Genomic DNA, 9,550 nt, shown 5'->3' with positions numbered 1-9,550 from the left:
CCAGCTACTCGGGAGGCTAAGGCAGGAGAATGGCGTAAACCCAGGAGGCGGAGCTTGCAGTGAGCTGAGATCCGGCCACTGCACTCCAGCCTGGGCGGCAGAGCGAGACTCCGTCTCAAAAAACAAACAAACAAAAAAAGAAATATAGATTTATTCCAGCTGTTACTATTAGCCTAAGTGTTGCGTCTCAAGATAGTAGCTGTGTTAAAAAAAAAATTAATAGTGTATGTATGACATTTATGAGTTTAATGCATGCCCTGGGGCTATATGTACATGTGCAACAGAGAAAAATCTGTGTCCTGTTACTATAGAGAATGGGCTAGAAGGGAGCCACAGTCCAGATGAGACCAGAGGAGGTTGCAACAGGTGTGGAGAGAAACAGACCACATTTTAGAGATACTTAGGAGTTTGGATCAATCGAACCCAGTAATTATTCAGATACGGGAGTAGGGGGTCTAAAGAGGGAGATTCCTCGGTTTCTGGCAAAACACACTGGGTAGAGGTGGTATTACTGACAGACAGCAAACACTAGAGGAGGAACAGATTAGGAAATATGAACTATGTTGGACACGTTGGGCTTGAAAGACAACTCAGAGAAAGAGGACAATTCTTCCTCTCTGAAGAGTGTCTTACGGACACTCAAATATATTCCCAATAAAATGTGTACATATGTGTACAAAAGACACATACAATGCTCATGACTGGACTGCATTGTTTTTAACCACCAAAAAGCAGGAAACCCACAGGCCCATGGACAGCAGAATGCATAACTATCACATATTCATAAAGCAGATCACCAACAAAACCACTGCTACATGCAATAACATGAATTTATCTCACTCACATGATGTGAGCAAAAGAAACTAGTCACAAGAAGGCATACCATGACTCCATGTATATTGTGATATAAGAAATACACATTTAGTCTTCATCCCCGGTTTCTGTCATAGAGTTCCTAACATGTTAGTAATTTCCTGAGCGACAGGGGTGAGAGGAGCATGTTTTGTTATTCATAATAAGCCCCTTTCAACCATACCAGAGACTGTGCTAATAAGGCGACTCTTGGAAGATGGGGTCTGGTTGCCAGAGGAACCAATCGTGTGATTGGAGGACTGAAACTTTCAGCCCAACTCCCAGCCCCTCAAACTTCTGGGGAGGGGCAAGGGGCTAAAGATTGAGCTAATCCAATGGCCAATGACTTAATCAATCACGTCTGTGTAGGGGTGGGCACAGCAGCTCACGCCTGTAATCCCAGCACTTTGGGAGGCTGAGGTGGGAGGATCACCCAAGGTCAGGAGTTTGAGACCAGCCTGGACAACATGGTGAAACCCCATCTCTACTAAAAATACAAAAACTATCTGGGTGTGGTGGTGCGCACCTGTAATTCCAGCTACTAGGGAGGCTGAGGCAGAAAACTGCTGGAACCTGGGAGGTGGAGGCTGCAGTGAGCCAAGACCACACCACTGCGCTCCAGCCTGGGTGACAGAGCGAAACTCAGTCTCAAAAAAAACATGTCTGTGTAATGGAGCCTCCCTAAAACCTTTAAACAACAGGGTTCAGGTAGCTTTGGGCTGGGCACGTGCCGAGAGGATTATTACACCACGCCAATATAACGACCGAAGCTCCTGGTCACGCGACCCTTCCAGACCTTACCCTATGCACCTCTCCAACTGGCTCTGAATTTGTATCTTACATAACACCCTTTATAATAACGAGGGACAGTAAGTAAAGTGTTTTCCTGAGTTCTATGAGCTGTTATATAGCAAATTATCAAACTAAGTAGGGAGTTACGGGAACTCCTGAATGGTAGCCAAGTCAGATAGACATGTGGGGACCCTCTGACCCACTACCTACAACCGGCGCCGGAAGTAGGGGCAGTTTTGTGGGACTAGGCCCTTTACCTGTGGGGTCTGTGCTAACTTCACCAGGCAGTTAGTGTCAGAATTGAGTTAAACTGTAGGACATCCAATTGATGTTGAAAACCCACACATTTGGTGTCAAGAGTGTTGTAGGTAAAAAGTTGTCCTTCACACGAGTTAAGAAACAGGTATACACTACGGTGTCAAAGTGAGGACAGCAGTTACTGCTGGGGAGTGAGGAGGGAAGGAGCAGTGACTGGAAGGGACCTGAGGGGGTCTGCAAAGCTGGCCACGCTCCACTTCTCCACTAGGTTCATGGTTACGTCAGGGTGTTCACTCTGTGGGAAGTGGTCAGGCTGCAGAGTTACGGTTGTGTATTTTTCAGTGTATGTTACAGCTAGTAAAAGTGTTTGCTAATTTTTAAAAATCTGGTCACTTTATTCCCCAGGTTAAAATCCTTCAACAGTATTCTAACACATGCTACAACACAGATGAACCTGAGGACATATGCTAAGTGAAATAATCCAGTTACAAATGGGCAAATACTGATGATTCCGCTTTTATGAGGGACCTAACCTAGTCAAATTCATAGAGACAGAAAGTAGAGTGGTGTTGGCAGGGGCTGGGGCAGAGGGGGTAATGAAGTCTTGTGGTTTAATGGGTATATTTTTATTTTTCATTTTTGAGATGGAGTCTCGCTCTGTCACCCAAGTTGGAGTGTAGTAGCGTGATCTCAGTTCACTGCAACCTCTGCCTCCCGGGTTCAAGTGAGTCGCCTGCCTCAGCCTCCTGAGTAGCTGAGACTATGGGTGCACACCACCACGCCTGGCTAAGGCCAATTTTTGTATTTTTAGTGGAGATGGGGGGTTTCACCATGTTGGCCAGGCTGGTCTTGAACTCATGACCTCAAGTGATCTGCCCACCTCAGCCTCCCTAAGTGCTGGGATTACAGGTGTGAGCCACTGTACCCGGCTGGTATAACGGGTATAGAGTTTCCATTTTGCAAGACAAAGAGTCCTGTAGATTGGTCACACAACAGTGTAAATGTACTTAACACTACTTAACAGTTAGATGGTCGATTTTATATGTATTTTACCACGATTAAAAATTTTTAAAACAACAACAAAATATCTCCAATAGTTTTCCATTCCTCTTATATAAAGTCCAAAATCCTAACAAGGCCTGGAAAACACTGACTTTTTCACCTCTACTGCGCCCCACTCTCCCCCTTACTCTCTACCTCCTCTCAAATTCCACAAGTACATCACGGTCTTTGCACCTTTTAGTCTTCGTGTGTGCTTCCTTGGACTGAAACATCCTCCTTTCTGCCCCCTCTCAGTGTAGTATCTGCTCATGCTGCAGTCTCAGCTAAAACATCATTTCTTCAGGGACGCCTTGTCCACCCTAGACTGAGTCTCTTCTGCCATTTTTGCTCTCAGCATCCCAATGCTTTCCCAAGACTATGATTACATAATTCTGTGTTGATCTGTGTAACGGTCTGCTCTCCCCAGATAGGACACAAGAGCTGACTCCTTTTACTTCCCCCCCACCAGACAGCAACAGCATGCAGGAACTTCTTGTCCTGCCTGGTACTCAGTAGGTGCTTAATAATTATTTGATGAATGAATACTTGAGGCGACTGTCCCACAGGAATTTAGGATTTTTCTGATCCAGATGAATTAGTCTGCTGATAACATGCAAATGAGAAGCTGCATCATTGACCTTTAAGGAGTCATAGAAAGGAAATGTTGGAAAACTAACCTGTGCACAGAGCACTCTGACATGAAACAGTGAAGGTGAGCCGTGAAAACAACTGACCCGTTAGGGTCCCACTAAGCCTTAGCAAAGTTTCACACACGATTATTGAAGGAATAATCTGCAGACAGTGTGAAGAGAAAGCTGTAATGGTGGGCTGCCAGCACAGGCCTGCTACGTGAGGGAGGCAGAATGGCGGCTCCCTCAAAGATGACCATCTCCCAATTCCCAGGACCTGTCAGTGAATACATCAGGTAACAGGGCAAGGGGGAGTTAGGTTACAGATGAAACAAGGATGAGAATCGGCTGACTTTACAATAAAGAGATTCTCCTGGACTATCTGGGTGGGCCCAACGTAATCACAAGGGCCTTTTAAATGTGGATGACAGAAGAAGAAAGTCAAAGTCAGAGATGTGAAGATGGGGGAAGGGGCCATGGACCAGGGAACATAGGCAGCTTCTACAAGCTGAAAAAGGCAAGGAAATGATTCCCCCAGAGAGCTCCAAAGCCACGCCGTCTTGCCAACACCTTGGTCTCACGCAGGTCAGTGAAACTCATTTCAGAATCCTGACCTCCCGAACTGAAAGAGAAGTACATTGTGTTGTTGTAAGCCACCTAGTTCACCGTAATTTGTTAGTGTGGCAATAAGAAACTAACACACCAAGGCTACGCCAGAAAGATTTGCTGCTTTTCCCTCCGTGCAGTGGCTCCCGGCCTAGCCAATCAGGAACAAAGTACACAAAGTATCTTTGTTTTTTCCACCAGAGCATCTGATTATGTCTTTTATGATATCATAAGCTGAAGAAACACATGCTAAATGCAAAGTCAATAAAGTGAATTAGAAAACTCTGTGAAAGGGCCATCCCTGAAGAGTGCTGATTGACGGAATAACATCAACCATCCCAGATTTTTAGCAGCACACTACAAAGGCCTGTTCATCCGCTTGCCAATACTTCCATCGGTAACTCAGAGTAGGGATTCTTAACTTGGGGCTTCAAGAGGTAACTGGCCTCCTAAACCTTACTAAGAGTTTTGTGTCTATCCATAGAAATATCTAGTTTTCTGGAGAAAGGTCCACAGCGTTCACCACTTATTAAAGGGGATCTACAAAGCAAAAAGCCAAGAACCACTAACTCAGATGAAGATACAGAAAGCCATGTTCACGCATTCACTAGTGACACAAGCTGCTACAAAGAGTGAAGACTGTGGGTGACACATCAGGATTCAGAAAGTATCCTGAAGGGCTGAATGAAATGGCTGATGGCTCAGGAGCAGCCTCTGTGAAAAACACTGCAAGTTTAATCAACAGTAAGCTCAGGATGAGTCCATGATTAGGAAAACCAAAACAACTGACATGACTTCAGGCACGTCCGGAGGATGAAGAAAGTAGCTCTACTCTCTCCTGTGCTGGCAAAGCTAACCCTGCAGGCCTGCGTTCAACGCTGAGATTCTCTTTTATTAGTTTCCTGTGGCTGCCACAAGACATCACAAACTTGGTGGCTTAAAACAACACAGTCTCCCAGTTCTGGGGCCCCAAAGTCTGGTGTTAGCAGGGCTGACTCCTTCTGGAGGCTCAAGGGAAAAACCGCCTCCAGCCCCTCTCCCAGTGTCTGATGGCTGCCAGCCAGGCCTTGCACCCGCTGGTCTGTGGCAGAATGATGCCATCTCTGTAACCTCCTCCTTCCCAGGGCTGCCTTCTCTGTGTGTCTTTCTGTATCTTTTCTTCTTCTTACAAGGACACTAGTCTTTGGATTTAGGGCCACACTAAACTAGTATGATTTTATCCTGATCGTCAACTAATTATACCTGCAGAGATCCTATTTCCAAATGAGGGCATATTCTGAGGTTCTAGAGGGACATGAATTTTTGTGGACACTATTTAACTCATCTCTTAGTCCTTTCGCGATGCTGTAACAAAATACCTTAGACTGGGTAATTTATAAACAGCATAAACTTGTTTCACATAGTTCTGCAGGCTGGGAAGTCTGAGATCAAGCCACCAGCTGATGTGGCATCAGGGCCTTCTGTTTGCTTCATCAATGGAGACTTCTTTGTGTCCTCACATGGCAGAAAAGGGCAAACATGCTTCCCCCTCCCCCAGTCTCTTTTTTTTTTTTTAGACAGAGTCTCACTCTGTCACCCAGGATGGAGTGTAATGATGCGATCTCGGCTCACTGCAACCTCCGCCTCCCAGGTTCAAGTGATTCTCCTGCCTCAGCCTGCTGAGTAGCTGGGACTTCAGGCACCTGCCACCATGCCCGGATAATTTTTGTATTTTTTTTTTTTTTTTTTTAGTAAAGACGGGGTTTCACCATGTTGGCCAGGATGGTCTTGATCTTGTGACCTCATAATCCCCCGCCTCAGCTTCCCAAAGTGCTAGGATCACAGGTGTGAGCCACCACGCCCAGCCCCCACGAGCCTCTTTTATAAGGGCACTAATCCCATTCATGAGAGCTCTGCCCTCACAAACTAATCAGCCCCAAAGGGCCTACCTCTTAACACTATCACATTGGAAATGGAACTTCAACATATGAATTCGGGGGGACACCAACATTCAGACTACAGTGCCCACTACACCCTTTCAGTGGAATATTAATAGACAAATGCATTCTGAGGTTTAAGATACCATATTCCCAAGAATGGTCAAAATAAATAGGGATATGAAGCCTAAAGGTTAGAGGACTTGAGTCAGACAAGGAAACTGTCTATAAATATCTGAACCATTTTTTTCCAGATGAAAACGACTTTCTAACACTCGGTTTGCCAGAGATGAATGTGGTATATTTCTGTCACCACATTTGTTCAATCTTAAGCTGTACAAGTATCTGACTGGGATGCTGAAGCCTCAGATGGGGGACTTGACTTGTTGATTACTAATGGGCATTACATTCTAAGATTCTCAATCTGTCCAGTTAACTGGCCATTTTACAGAATCAAAGAATTTTTGTAAAGTTCCACTAATATAGCAAACACTGCGGGATGCCAGCCAGAGGGTACACACTGTAAAGAAAACTTAGAAGTCCTGGGAACTGAAAGAGTATCAGAATGGTTTCAGCAGGTGAGCAAGGGAGAAACGACCTGGGGGTGGGGAGGAGGAAGGGGCCGGAGCTAGACCAAGTAGTGAACACCTCATACTGCACAGAGACTTCCGATGTCCATTCTAAGGATGATGACGAGCCACTGCAGGGGTTTAAGCAAGGAGTAACATGACTGGGTGAACCTTTAAGATTATTTTGGCTACCACAGAAGAAAAGATTGATAGAAGTTATGCAAAAAGACAGAGAGACCAAGAAAAAGACAGCAGGAAATGACAGTTGCCTGAACTAATGCAGCAGCCATGAAAATGTCAAACAACAGATACATACGATCCATTCTGGAGGTGAATCATGGAGATGGATTAGATGTGGAATGTGAGCCAAAGAAGCAAGGATGGTCCTAAATTTCTGTAAATAACAAGGGTGGTACGACGGTGTCATTTATTGAGCCAGGAAAGACTGGAGAACACTGGTAGCAGATGGGGAGGTGAAAAAATGCATCTGAGCTCCATGTGGAGCTCGTCAATCTGGAGACGTCTTCGTGACACTGAAGTAAAGATACCAACAGGCAGCCAAGTGCATGAACCTAGAGAGGCCTGGGCTAAAAATAAAGACATGGGAGCAGGTAACAGGAGGCACGTGGAGAGAAAACAATTCCCATCTCAGTGTTGTCTTATTTCATTACAAGAAAATATTTTTGGATTACTGGACACTATTAAGTGCCCATTTGGGTTTTCTTGAAATGTCTGATCTCAAACCTAACACTTTCCCCAGCAACATTCAGCTGCTGGTTGAGCTGCAGGAAGCATGAGAAAGGCGGACGGCACATGAGAAAGGCGGACGGCACATGAGAAAGGCGGACGGCACATGAGAAAGGCGAACGGCACATGAGAAAGACGGACGGCACATGAGAAAGACGAACGGTACATGGTTCATCCAGAATGGAAATTTTGTGTTTACAAAAGCTTCTGTGAATACAAAATTACTTTTGAAAGACAGAGGAAAAAGAGGTGATTTCATGGAATTACATCAAAAAAGAAGAGAAGCCAGAAGACGGCTAAAAGATAACTCACTCCAACCAATGGAGACAAAGGACACGATCACACTGAGCTCACTTCCATTACTGCTGAGAGCTTGTCACAACGGATTGGGGAAGGAGGGAACTGCCAGAGATAAAGGAAACACTATGAGACAGGCAATGTAGGACCTATTATAATAAATTCTTTTATGTCCATGGATTTAAGCCTATTTATGGAATAAAATCAGTTTAACAGTAGCTTTCCCCGATTTCACAGTCTCCTGAAATATTGTTTAGTTTGTGCACAATCTCAAATTCCACAGCATGTCACTAGACTTGGAGGAGATGCTGGGAAAATAACAAGCTTCTCAAACGAGAAAAAACAAAAATAGGGAGCAGATTCACTTGCAGTGAGCAAAGGGAAAAGAGTGGGAATCTTACTGTATTCATCTATGAAAAAAGCAAATTCATCCAATGGCTTGCAATGACACACACCTGCCCCAGTCACCCACCTGCCCCAGTCACCCTACCTGTCCCTAGTCCCCAGAGGCAACCACTTTCAACAGTTTTTAGTTCTTCTGGTGGCCTACTCCACCGTTCCAAACAGCTCTCCAGTCATCATTTCTTGGTTTGTCAACTTTGGGCATCGTGTGCAGATATATGACGTCACAAATCAGGATTGTGTGTTTACTCACTCTTCAACTCCCCTTCGTCCCGATTTTATTGTTATTTTTATTTTCCTCTGTGTTCGAACCCTTCTAGCTTCTGCATCTAGAAACTATCTCTTGAATCCCCATCCTGTGAGATGAATAAACTGACTCCCTCACCCTCCCTAACTTTTCTCTCTTCCATTTCTCCACCCTTGTCATCTGTGTTTGTAGAGTCTCAAGGTTTCTGCTCTGTAACTACAATTAAGTCTTCCATGCTTTGACTACAGATTAGTTCTAAACAGTGAAAACCACAAAACCAATAGGAGCATTAACATCATCAGCGTATAAATATTACACTAAAAGCTGAGTCCTGTACTAGGATTCCACTTGTCTAGGATTCACAAACTGCTCAAAATCATGACATACTTTAGCTTGCTTCATATTTGGACCAAGTTGTCTTAGTCCTAGAGTTCCTCTTTTCTTACTAGAGAAAAAACATGCCTTTTTCAACATTTTCCTAGTATCTTCCAGTTCCTCAATAATCCTAACCAATGCATGGAATTCATTCTGTTCTTGGAGCTACAGAATGAATTTAAAAAAAAAAAAAAAAAAAAAACACCTTGCAAAGACTGACTTGTTCCTGGTTATCCCCTTCAGAAGGTATGACTTTTCCCCCTGTCCTTTCATGAAAATTTTTCCCCTTTCATAGTAAAAATTAACAATAATTTTTAAGAGAAATGTCATGCATTATCTAATTGATATAACACAACTACTTTTATGTCTACATACTACTTGGAGTCCTTATCCACTGTAAATAAATTTAACACAATCATAGTTCACAACGATCCCCTTTTTATGGCTGTGTAACACTCCACTGAGTGGATATATCATAATTTATTAAACCCACTTGGGAAGCGGTACAAAGAAGTAGTTAAAGTACAGGCACAAGGCTGGGCGCGGTGGCTCATGCCTGTAATCCCAACACTTTGGGAGACCGAGACGGGCGGATCACAAGGTCAGGAGATCGAGACCATCCTGGCAAACATGGTGAAACCCCATCTCTACTAAAAATACAAAAAATTAGCAAGGTGTGTCGGCACACGCCTGTAATCCCAGCTACTCAGGAGGCTGAGGCAGGAGAACTGCTTGAACCTGGGAGGCGGAGGTTGCAGTGAGCCGAGATTAAGCCACCGCATTCCAGCCTGGGCGACAGAGCAAGACTCTGTCTCAAAA

General features: G+C 44.4%; 1 protein-coding gene across 1 annotated transcript in view; it reads right to left on the bottom strand.

The window, feature by feature from the left end:
• The window catches only part of RNF130 (ring finger protein 130), a 107,738-nt gene that overhangs the window by 97,741 nt on the left and 447 nt on the right, over positions 1-9,550 (bottom strand). The gene's annotated exons all lie outside the window — the stretch shown is intronic.

The sequence above is a fragment of the Mandrillus leucophaeus genome, unplaced genomic scaffold, assembly GCF_000951045.1.
Source record: "Mandrillus leucophaeus isolate KB7577 unplaced genomic scaffold, Mleu.le_1.0 Scaffold170, whole genome shotgun sequence".
Lineage (NCBI taxonomy): Eukaryota > Metazoa > Chordata > Mammalia > Primates > Cercopithecidae > Mandrillus > Mandrillus leucophaeus.
Note: the sequence above shows the minus strand (reverse complement) of the source record. Positions and strands in the feature narration are given on the sequence as shown.